Source organism: Canis lupus, chromosome 15 (genome assembly GCF_011100685.1).
Source record: "Canis lupus familiaris isolate Mischka breed German Shepherd chromosome 15, alternate assembly UU_Cfam_GSD_1.0, whole genome shotgun sequence".
Taxonomy (NCBI): Eukaryota; Metazoa; Chordata; class Mammalia; order Carnivora; family Canidae; genus Canis; species Canis lupus.
Genome location: NC_049236.1, coordinates 35784845 through 35797846, shown reverse-complemented (window position 1 = coordinate 35797846; position 13002 = coordinate 35784845). Strand labels below are relative to the sequence as shown.

The 13002-nt window shown below is 37.7% G+C and overlaps 1 long non-coding RNA gene across 1 annotated transcript in view; it reads right to left on the bottom strand.

Moving 5' to 3' along the window:
- Window positions 1–13002, bottom strand: part of LOC119877036 — a 51280-nt gene that overhangs the window by 15426 nt on the left and 22852 nt on the right. The window lies entirely within an intron of this gene.

Here is a 13002-nt window from a genome sequence, read left to right as displayed (position 1 = left end):
TTTGGTCACAAGAATACAGACCTTTCTCATGTAACCCAATATGCCCTTGACCAGAATAGGAAAGTGATTGATACATGTTAATTTGTCATTCTAGGTTTGGACTTTCACACCTATTGTACAAAAAGGAAAAAAAGAAAAGCACATTTTTAAAAAGTTCTTCAGAAGGAGTATTTAGGGACATCTTAAAAATGGGACTATGAACCACTAGTTTAAAATAAAGAGGTTTTGCTTTAGTATCACACTTAATTTTGCTCTTGTAAAAGAATAGTCAGATAGTTAACAATTTACCTGACATCTTGGGTGCCTGCCAAGGTACTTGCTGATTTCATTCTAAAATGTGTCCTTCCAGGGGGTACAAAATGAGAGTGATTCCTCTGTTTTGCATCTGTATTTGATACACTTTCCTTTAAGGAGGGAGGCAAGGGAAAGGGGGGATATCTCATATTTAACTATACTATTTGACAACAGAGAGCCCTCCAGTAATCAGGGTTTTTTTCTTCTCCACTTGGCCCCCAACTGAGCAGGGTAAAATCCTTTCCTACCTGGAGCGCTGCAGGGGGTGTGACAAGTGGAGATATTACTGGACATTTGCATTTAAAGAATTAATAAAAATTCCTCATTTGCCTGAAAGGCCTATGAAGTTTATAACCTTGACATTTTATAACCCCCTACACTGGTTTCCCTCCTGGTATGGCCAAACAAACCAACATAAATCTCTATCTTAAAGAATGCAATTAGTAATGTGCTACTGGGCCTAGTAATGTACTAGAACTATGCAGTTCCCCAGCCACAGAATTTCACAAAAGGGAAACAAACAATGCAGAACAATGAAAAGCATTTCCTAAGCTATAATAACCTTTAGGTCACCCATATTAATGACAACTATTCCATGTGAACATTTCTTTTTTTTTTCCATGTGAACATTTCTTAACCAGTCTATCGAGAACAAAAGGTCAAAACTACCTTTCTTTGAGGTTAACATAGAAAAACTTATTTTCACTTATTCTTGCCTAGAAATTGATATTATTGGTGCTTCCTGGGGATGATTCTCAAAGTTTAGTCTGTCTTAAGGCTCTCTGAGATCCATCCCTAGAGTAGTACTGAACCCAGTCTGCCTCTATGGTCCTGTACTTTAGGCAACACAGAAAGAGCTCATTAGAGCTGTTGCCAAGCCCACTAGAACCCTGAGAATGGTGGGACACCTGGGTGGCTCAGTGGTTGAGGGAGCCTGCTTCTCCCTCTGTCTATGTCTCTGCCTCTCTCTGTGTGTCTCTCGTGAATAAATAAATAAAATCTTAAAAAAAAAAAAAAAAAAAAGAACCCTGAGAATGGGCCTTGCCAGGGGAAAGTGATGGGTTCTACTATGAACATTGTTGTAGTATAGGAGGAACACTGGGAAGGGAGTACACATGGAAAATTCAAGAATGTTTTCTGAGCCAAGGGAGAGAAAGAGAAGCTGGCCCTAAGTCTGTCACTGAAAAAGAGAACACAGAACACTGATTAGGACTCCACAGTCCTGCTCCTCTTGTGTAATCTTTTTCTTTTCTTTTTCTTGTTTTATTTAAATTCAATTAGCTAACATATAGTATATCATTAGTTTCAGATGTAGTTTTCAATAATTCATCAGTTGCCTCTTGTGTAATCTTATAAAAGGAATTTCTTGGAAGACAAGTGGAGTCCCAAACTGGTGAGGCCGTTCAGGGCTTTGGTAGAGACCCAAGCACTCATCGGAGGTAACTGACATTTTTAGTCACTGTGTTTGGGAAGGGGGTTGAGCGATGGTCACCAAACATTAAACCTGAGAAAGTCCCCAAGACCAGCAGCACCACTAGGAGCTGCCAGGGAAGTCCTGGCTGATAGGAATGATTCCCAAGAGCAGCAGTGTCAACTGTCTTGAGGGATACTGAAGTCAGTCTTTTTTTTTTTTTTTTTTTTTTTTTAAGGTTTTATGTATTTATTCATGAGAGAAAGAGAGAGAGGCAGAGACATAGGGGAGCCTGATGCTGGACTCTATCTCAGGACCCCGGGATCATGCCCTGAGCCAAAAGCAGACACTCAACCACTGAGCCACCCAGGTGCCCCTGAAGTCAGTCTTTACTGGCTATATAACAGCGAAGAGGGAAAAGGATGATCTTTTCTTCTTTTGGAAACCACTCTATGCTCTCAAGCCCTTTTGCCCTAAACCATGTGGATCCTTGACTCCAAAATTATTTCCTGTTTTTTTTCCCCCTGAGAAATCCTTGCAGACTTCAACCTGCCACCTTCTCAGCAGCCTAAGTCCACAGCCTAAGCATGGATGGCTTTCTTCAATTGATGTCCCTCATGAAACAGCCTCTCAACTAAGAATGGATGGCTTTCTTCAGCTTGATCACCAGCACTAACTCCTACTGCTCTGGCTTCAAGGATAAGGCATCACCCTCCCCCTGCCACATCCTTTTAAGACGTAACAGGCCCTTCCAGTATTTCATCACAGCAGATTACCATCTCTAATAAGACTTCAACCAAGGTTCAAAAGTAGCCAACTGGAAGACAGTCTATCTCCTAAAATGTGAACTAAATGCATTAGAATTGTCTGGAGTATTGCTACAAACAAGGTTAAGGGCTCCACTTCACACTTATTTAATTGGAATTTCTAGAAGTGGGTCTCAGATATCTGCATCTATAAAAAAAAAAAAAAAAAAAAAAACCTCCCCAAGAGCATACCAATATGCACACCAAAACTTGAATCACTGGCATGGGAAGTAATTTACAACTGCTATAAGATATGCCTTCTCCTAGAGCCTACAGGACAAGGAGTCAACATCCAGGGGACCTCAAGGTACTTTCATATCTAGATTTCACCCAGCATTCATGGCAGAAGCTCTGACTCAGTCCTACCACTTGTAGTGTACTGGCATGGCCATGCAGCAAAGCCCAGGCAAAGTGCCAAAAGGTCCAATGAGAGAAGAGCTCTCTCTGTTGCCTCAGTCTAAGGCTCACCCAAGTCCTGCCTTATTTCCAGTCCTAGGATTTGCTTCTTCTGAGATATGTGAAAACAGAAGTCCTACTGTCATCACGGAAACTACGACCCCTCCAACTTACAAAAGGCATGATCTTGCTCTGAGCATCTCAAGGATAATCACTTCAATATATTTTCTGAAGTCTGGGCCATTTCTTTCCCAAATAACATCATGGTTTAGGCATTAACAGTCCAAACTCAGCTTCACCAAGTCCAATCCAGTTCTTTTTATAGTCTCTCCTCTGTTTTAAGATAAAAATAAGGCCTACATCCCCTTTCCTGTAGTTTTCTTGGCCCTATAACTCAGACTATGTAGTGAATCTTGTTTAAGCAGAATATAACAGCTCTCCCCAAGAAAAAGCAAGAGGTAGCAGACAGAGGAGTCTTGATCCATACCTGGAAAAGAAGCATCTCAAGTTCTTTGATTCTAAATAGTGGCATCAATTGTCAGAGAGAGCATCAATATAATGCAGTTAAAAAAAAACATATTAAATGTAAATAAAAATGCTTTCCTAGGGACTCCTGGGTGGCTCAATGGTTGAGCAGCTGCCTTGGGTTCAGAGCATGATCCCGGATTCCCAGATTCGAGTCCTGCATCGGGCTCCCTGCATGGAGCCTGCTTCTCCCTCTGCCTGTATCTCTGCCCCTCTCTCTCCATGTCTCTCATGAATAACTAAACTCTTTAAAAAAATGGTTTACTAAACAATGGCATAAACTTACTATATAATAATGTTACACTCTATTGTGCAGTATTACAAAGTTAAGGACTTCTCCTATTCATGAACTTCCAAATCACTTTTTATAGAAAGCATGATACAAAAAAAAAAAAAAAAAAATTAAAAAAAAAAAAAAAAGAAAGCATGATACATGGTATCAGCAACCTTGATTTGGAATAATACTTGCTGTTCCTCTTTACCGCCTTTCGGATTAACAGAGTAACTTCAAAGCAGATTACTTAAAGAATACCAGGATATATTCTACACTCTGCATTTGTTTTTATTTTCTTAGTTGAATTGCATATGAGTGCAAGTCAGACAGCTTTCCTTGAATATTATCCAGAAAGTTTTGACATAATTTACTACTTGAGTCTTTCATGATGTCTGAATCAGTTATACCAATTCCTCCTATATTTAGTAATTTCCATTGCCTTTAGTTGTATTGTCAAGCCCATGATACCTAATTATTTTGCCCAAATCACTGACAAAATGAAACAAAGTATTTGTGGATGGATCCCTTTCTTGGAACCTGGAAAGCATGTGGTTTTTGCTAACCAAGAAAATATGGACAGCAAATCCATCTTTGACAAACTTTTGTTCCCTGAAAAAAAAAGTATATCCTATAGATTTTCATGCCCTTCAAATATACAGCAACTTTTCATTGTTATATGAAAGTGTAATCTTTTAGAAATTATTTTGAATGACACTAAAGGACCCAAATTTAAATTTAATATTTTTTAAAAAAATAAATTTAATATTTATAGTATTTATAAATACTGTACTATTTATAAATAAATATTTATATTAAATTTAAATTTAATATTTATAGTATTACGGAAATCACTCCACCAAAGTGACAAATAGGAATTTCTATACATGGCTTAAGTTTCCATTAAGTAACTGTAAAAAATCATTTTAATTCCCAGTTCTGTTGGACAGTTGGTAATTTCAAAATCATTAAAATGTAAATGGTAAGTAGTTGCAAAGATACAACTCTATCTGCACTATAAAGGACCTACTTTTTAACACAGAGAACATGTAAAGTAGTTTTACATTTAGAACAAATATACTATGAGCACACACACATGCACACAATCAGCTCTAGGAAGTGTAAAGATTTAAATATGAAAAGCAAAACTTAAACACTCTTAGAAATACATATAGCATTTAAAAGAATGATCAATAAACATCTAAAGAGATGTTCAATCTTACTAGTAACAAGAAATGTAAATTTAAACAATCAATGAGATATAAGATAGGTATCTGATAATACCTAGTGATACCAAAGAAGTGGAAAAAATAAGAACTATAAGACTATTATTTGTATAATGGAGCAATTTGGTAATATCTAACAAAGTTAAAGGTACACCCCACTTCTTGATTTATCCTTAGAAAAACTTTCACACATGTGCTCAAAGAAACATACCAAGCAAAAACCAAAATATCCACCAACAGAAGAAGAGATGAGTAAATTATGGTATATTTATGCAATAGAACCATATACAGCAGTTTTCTTCCCCCCTTATACAGCAGTTTAAATAAATGTATTGAAGCAACACCTATCAACATGGATAAACTTTAATGTTTTTTTAATTTTTAAATTTATTTTTATTTAAATTTAATTAATTAACATAGAGTGTATTACTACTTTAAGAGGTAGAGTTCAGTGATTCATCAGTTGTATATAATACCCAGTGCTCATTATATCACATGCTCTCCTTATTTTTTAAAAAATATTTATTTATTTATTCATGATAAACACACACACACAGAGAGAGAGAGAGAGAGGCAGAGGGAGAAGCAGGCTCCATGCAGGGAGCTCAACGTGGGACTCGATCCCAGGACTCCAGGATCACATCCTAGGCCGAAGGCAGGCGCTGAACCGCTGAGCCACCCAGGGATACCCACATGCTCTCCTTGATGCCAATCACCCAGTCACCTCATCCCCCTACCCCTCTCCTCACCAGCAACTCTCAAACTCTCAATTTGTTTCCTATAGTTAAGAGTCTCTTATGGTTTGTTTCCCTCTCTGATTTCATTTTTATTTTTCTCTCCCTTCCCCTATACTCCTCTGTTTCTTTTTTTTTTTTTTTTACTCCTCTGTTTCTTAAATTCCACATATGAGTGAGATCATGTGATAATTTTCTTCCTCTGATTGACTTATTTTGTTTAGCATAATACTGTCTAGTTCCATCCACCTCATTGTAAATGGCAAAATTTCATTTTCTGATGGCTAATTACTATTTCATTATATATATATATATATATATATATATATATATATATATATATACCACATTTTCTTTATCCACTCATCTGTCAGTGGACATCTGGGCTCTTTCCACATTTTAGCTATTGTGGACATTGCTGCTATAAACACTGGGGTGCAGGTGCCCCTTTGGATTACTACATTTGTATCTTTGGGGTAGATACCTAGTAGTGCAATTACAGGGTTGTAGGGTAGATCTATTTTTAACTTCTTGAAGAATCTCCATATTGTTTTCCAGTGTAGCTGTACCAGCTTACAGTCCCACCAACAGTGTAAAAGGGTTCCCCTTTCTCCACATCCTCTCCAACATTTGTTGTTTCCTGACTTTTTAATTTCAGCCATTCTGACTTGTGTGAGGTGGTATCTCATTGTGGTTTTGATTTGTATTTACCTGATGTCAAGTGTTGAACACTTTTTCATGTGTCTGTTGGCCATGTATATGTCTTCTTTAAAGAAATGTATATTCATATCTTCTGCCCATTTCTTGATTGGATTATTTATTCTTTGGGTGTTAAGTTTGGTAAGTTCTTTATAGATTTCAGATAGTAACCCTATATCTGATAAAACATTTGCAAATATCTTTTCCTATTCTGTCAGTTGCTTTTGGCTTTGTCAATTGTTTCCTTTGCTGTGCAAAAGCCTTTTATCTTGATGAAGTCCCAAAAGATTTTTATCTTGATGAAGTCCCAATACTTCATTTTTGCCTTTGTTTCCTTTGCCTTTGGAGACATGTCTAGCAAGAAGTTGCAGCTGAAGTCAAAAGGGTTGCTGCCTATGTTCTCCTCCAGGATTTTGATGGATTCCTGTCTCACATTTAGGTCTTTCATCCATTTTGAGTCTATCTTTGTGTATGGTGTAAGAAAATGGTCCAGTTTCATTCTTCTGCATGTGGCTGTCCGATTTTCCCAATACCATTTGTTGAAGAGACTGTCTTCTTCCCATTATTCTTTCCCGCTAAGTCAACAATTAGTTGACCACAGAATTAAAAGTCCATTTCTTTAAAAAAAAAAAAAAAAGAGTCCATTTCTGGGTTCTCTGTTCCATTCCATTGATCCATGTGTTCATTTTTGTGTTGGTACCATACTGTATTGATAATTATAGCTTTTTAATATAGGTTGAAGTTCAGAATTATGATGCCACCAGCTTTGGTTTTCTTTTTCAAAATTCCTCTGGCTACTCAGGGTTTTTTCTGGTTCCACACAAATTTTAGTATTATTTGTTCCAGCTCTGTGAAAAAATGTCAATAGTATTTTGATAGGGATTGCACTGAATGTGTAGATTGCTCTGGGTAGCATAGACATTTTAACAATAATTGTTCTTCCAATTCATGAGCATGGAACATTTTTCCATTTCTTTGTCTTCCTTAATTTCGTTCATATGAGTTGTGTAGTTTTCAGATCTTAATCTCTTTGGTAAGGTTTTCTCATAGGTATCTTATGGTTTTTAGTGCAATTGTAAATGGGGTCAATCCCTTCGTTTCTTTCTTCTGTTTCAGTCAGTATATAGAAGTGCAACTGATTTCTGTGCACTGATTCTATATCTTGCCACTTTGTTGAATTTCTGTGTGACTTCTAACAGTTTTGAAGTTGGAGGCCTTTGGGTTTTCCATATAGAGTATCATGTCATCTGTAAATTGAGAGTATGACTTCTTTGCCAATCTGGATGCCTTTTATTTCTTTTTGTTGTCTAATTGCTGAGGCTAGGATTTCTAGTACTATTTTTGAACAACAGTGGTGAGAATGGACCTCCCTGTTGTGTTCCTGACTTTTGGGGAAAAGCTCTTGGTTTTTCCCTCATTGAGAATGATATTCACACTGGGCTTCTCATATATGGCTTTTAGGATATTGAGGGATGTTCCCTCTATCTCTACACTGTGGAAAGTTTTAATCAAGAAAGGATGCTCTACTTTGTCAAATGCTTTTTCTGTATTGAAAGGATCATATGGTTTTTCCTTTCTTGTATTAATGTAGTGCATCACATAAATTGATTTGGAAATGTTGAATTCACCCTTGCAGCCCAGAGATAAATCCCACTTGGTCATGATGAATAATCCTTTTAATATACTGTTGGATCCTATTTCCTGGTATCTTGGTAAGAATTTTGGCATCGGGGCAGCCCCGGTGGCTCAGCGGTTTCGCGCTGCCTTCAGCCCGGAGCGTGATCCTGGGGACCCGAGATTGAGTCCCGCATCCGGCTCCCTGCATGGAGCCTGCTTCTCCCTCTGCCAGTGTCTCTACCTCTCTCGCTCTCTCTGTGTCGTGAATAAATAAATAAAATCCTTAAAAAAGAAAAAAAAAAAGAATTTTGGCATCGACGTTTATCAGGGATATTGATCTATACTTCCCCTTTTTGGTGGGGTCTTTGATTTGGGGATCAAGGTAATGTTGGCCTCATAGAAAGAGTTTGGAAGTTTTCCTTCCATTTCTATTTTTTGAGACAGCTTCAGAAGAATAGGTATTAATTCTTCTTTAAATGTTTGGTAGAGGGACACCTATAGGTGGCTCAGTGGTCTAGCATCTACCTTTGGCTCAGGGCATGATCCCGAGGTCTGGGGATTGAGTCCCACATCCGGCTCCCTGCGGGGAGCCTGCTTCTCCTTCTGCCTGTGTCACTGCCTCTCTCTCTGTGTCTCTCATGAATAAATAAATAAAATCTTAAAAAGAAAAAAAAAAGAAAGAAAGAATAAAATCAAACAGGTGAACAGAAGAACAGAACAATAAACTAGATCGTGGGTACATTTTGATCTGTTTGTTATAAGAAACTAGATCCCAAAATTGTGAAGAAAAAAAACATATATATACACACACACATATATACAGAAATAAAATTGAATACAATGAAAGAAAGCAAAAAATGAGATATAAATATAAATATATATATATTATGTAAACGTAAAAAAATGTTTATTTAGAGACGTAAAAAAAGAGTTGATAAGGGTACCTGGGTGACTCAGTTAAGCAGTTGTCTTCAGCTCAGATCATGATCTCAGGGTCCTGGGATGGAGCCCCAAGTCGAGCTCCCTGCTCAATGGGGAGCCTTCTTCCTGCCCCTGCCCCCACTCATGCTTGCTCTCTTTCTCTCTCAAATTAATAAAATCTTTTTTTAAAGTTGATAAAATCAGAAATTAGCTGAAAAGGAAAAATAATTTTAAACTGAAAGACTACAGAATCATGAGAAAAATAACATGAATTCTATATACTTTTTTCCCCTAGCGCTGGAGTTTTGCAGTTCTGTATGATTGGTAAACTTGGTATTAGCTGTATCTTCTGGGGGTGGGGCCTATTGTGCTGATTCTCAAGTTTTGTTTTGTTTTGTTTTGTTTTCAAAGAGAGGTGGGAGGGTTGGGTTTTTTTAAGATTTTATTTATTTCTTCGTGAGAGACACAGAGAGAGGCAGAGACACAGACATAGGCAGAGGGAGAAGCAGGCTCCCCACAGGGAGGCCGAGGTGGGACTCCCTAGATTCCGATCCCGATCCCGAGACTCCGGGATCATGACCTGAGCCGAAGGCAGACGCTCATCGTCCTGATTCTCAAGTATCTTTGCCTGGGGCTGGGTTCAGTGTCAGCCCCTCCAGATTGCTGTATGTGGCTTTTGTCCCCTAAAGACTTTCTGTACCACTTTGGGGGATGAAAATGGAAGTGGCAGCGCCCCATCTCCGCCCTGGAAAGGGAAGTTCACCACCACCCCCACCACCCCCACTCTCCAATAAACCATCACAGAAAAGCAATCACTTTTGTCTGCCTAGTTCCCATCCACACTGCGTTCACCCAGCCTGTGACTGCGCCTTATCTCAGGTATCTTATCCTGTTTGGAGTCTCCAAATTTCACAGACTCTGGCGGCAGAACACACACTTCTGGGGCCGGGGGTGGGGGGGTGGGGGGCTCCGTGGGGCTCCGCCACTTGCTGGACCCACACTCTGCCCCAGGTCATGCTCTGTGGCACCCCCAGCTGAGAGCCCACTCCTGCGCTCGCTGATTGCAGCTGGCTTCCCCGCTCCGATGCCTATGAACTCTGTGGCAATCAGGCACCCTCATTCTTTCCGTGACCCTGGGGATCCTGAGACCATGCTGTCCCACCTTGGATTCCATCCTGCTTGGCCACCTGAGTGCCTTTCAGGGACATCCCTCTCTGAAGCAAACCTATAAAAGCTCCGATTCTGCACTCCACTGCTTATATCCCTTTTGGCTACCTGGCTTACTGAGGCCCCACCCAGGATTTATCTTTCAATATATTGCCTTGAATTCACTTCTCTGCATCTCCTACCTTGCAAAAAGTGGTTGCTTTTCTACTTGCAGAATTGCAAGAATTATTTTCTTAGATCTCCAATCGAGTTTGCAAGTGTTTATAATGATTTGATAGCTATCTAGCTGAATTCCGGAGAACAGACAAAATTAGTGTCCCTTAGTCCTCTGCCTTCTTGCCTCCTAAACCTTTTATGCTAAACAAAAAAGCAAAGTAATCTACAGACTATAGGTACAGAATGCCGTTTATATAAAGTTTAAAATCAAACCTACCTATTGTTTAGATAAATATATACACTATATTGTACACAATGTATATATATATATAGCATATATCCTACACAATATACTATATCCTACACAATATACTACATACTATACAATATACTATATTGTGTATATATATACTATATATGCTATATTGTTTATAGATATATGTATACATATAATAAAAAGAGGCATAACAAAACAAACAAACAAAAAAACCAAGCAAAAATAAAAACAAAAAACCAGGCATGGGAATATTAAACACCAAATTCAAGATAGTGGTTATCACAGGAAAGGGGCAGATAAGGGGTACACAAGTATTTCAACTATATCTTACTTTTTGGTACTCTTATTCCAAAAGAAAGAAACAAAAAGATCTGAAAAAAATGTGGTAAGATGCTAAGACTTCTTAAAGCTGGGTAGTGGGTATGTTATTTGTCCTATTATTTTCTATACTTCCTATATGCTTAAGTTATTTCATAAGTTTATAAAGGAGAAAGATCATATTATGAGACAATAACAACAGAACTTAAAGACAATTGATGGGTCATTGATACTGGGTTAGCTTTGTCTTCCACTGTTAGATGAGAGTTACTCCAAGTAGATAAATGAAAATAAGTCAAAAATTTTCTGTGACACAGTACTTGAAAGCATTAGCACATTTCAGTATGTATTTGTAAGTAAGCATACTGATCACTTTTAACTGACTTGAGTGATAATGGGAAGTAATTTTCCATTATTTTCACTTAACAATGAAGCTTTAAATTGAGAACAATTAATAAAAGAAAACTTCATATTAGTTTTTCTTTAGGAGTACTCTTCTCACTTTGAAAGTACTAGTCCTTTCATATTTCCAAAGATGAAAGAGAAAGAATGTTTTTAAATGATGCTTTTAGTGACTTTAAAGAAATAGAGTTCCAAAAGGTGAACACGTTGCGTTTTTTTCAGTGCAAAATCAAGTCAAAATATAGGAAGCAGCATGTGGTAACAAAAACACCACAAAGCCAGAAATCAAGAAACTGAATTTTAAGGCAGATTTTGGTACTAACTAGCCTCTTAAAAGTTCGGAGATTACATTTAGTTAATCCCTAAATTCTCTTTCAGTCCCAATTAAGAATATTTTAATTTATCTTGAACAGTAAACTAATATGGTGGTTTAGTGAAAATAAAAAGCAAAATGTAGCTTCCAGATGAAAGGCAAGCATTTTAAAACTCCCAACCAGTGGCCTAATCATCTAAATCCAGAGTACTATTTGCTAGGCACCAAGTAATAATCAGATGGTCAATTGGATCATAGAGGCATATCCTTGTGGTTTGAGGAAAACTGAAGTAATTGAGAAGAACTAAGACTATTGAGAATAGAACACTATAATCAGTGGTTCTCAAATTTTCCTGTGTATCAGGATCACTCATGTATCCTGTGGAAAATACAGCTGCCAGGGCTCCATCATAAAAATTCTGATTCAGGAAATCGAAAGTGGGACTCAGCTGTATTCTTCATAAGCCCCACTGATAATTTTAGTGTAGACAAGCACCTAAGACAAACGCATATCACTGTTATATAAACCATACCAGCAGATTTACTGGTCATTTTACTTAGTTATTAATAGCAGAGTTATAACTACGGGTTACAATTGTTTAATTATCACGTACCTTCTCACTTAAAACAAACAAAACAAACAAACAAACAAACAAACCTGGTCATGATGACTGATGACGATGATAATGATGATAATGATGATTGTGATGACCATGATGATGATAGTAGCTAATATTAATTAAGCATATATTATTATTCAGTCATCATACTATGTTTTCTACCCATATAATCTCTTTAAAACCTCACAATAACCCCAAGAGATAGGTGTTGTTGATGTTGTTGTTGTTGTTGTTGTTATTGCCATGAGCTGGCCCAATATAACAGTTAGTGGGTGGTAATGCCAGGATTCCAACTCAGGCCAATTGACTTCAGAGCCCAAACTATCAACTGCTGCCTTATACTATCTCTATAAGTGGTATAAATCCCAACTATAGCTCTTAATAACAACAGCTGTCATTTTATAATACACCTACTATGTACTGAACTCTGTTAAACACAAAATCTCATTTAATCCTCAAAGCATTCCTGCCAGTTAAATATTTCTATCCCTGTTTTACAGATGGGGAAAGGGACTGAGAGATGGGGCCACACAGCTGTGACGTCGCAGCACTCAAACTTTAGGTCAGATCTGCTGGCTCCTAAGCCTATTCTTTTTTGATTATGTCATACTGCTTCTCAATCTATATCAGTGGCCAGAACCCCAATTCCTATCCATTTTCTCCTTTTCCTGGAATCTTAACCTTGTTCTGCCTGGACTGGTCATTTTCTAAAATACCAGTGGCTCTAGGAGTGTATTGTCCATTATATCTGCTTCTGAAGGCCAAACATTGTGTTTTGGATACTTGCCTCTTAGGGCTGTTTTAATTTTCCCAGCATTCTACGGCAGTGGTTTCCAAATTTTGTTTTGA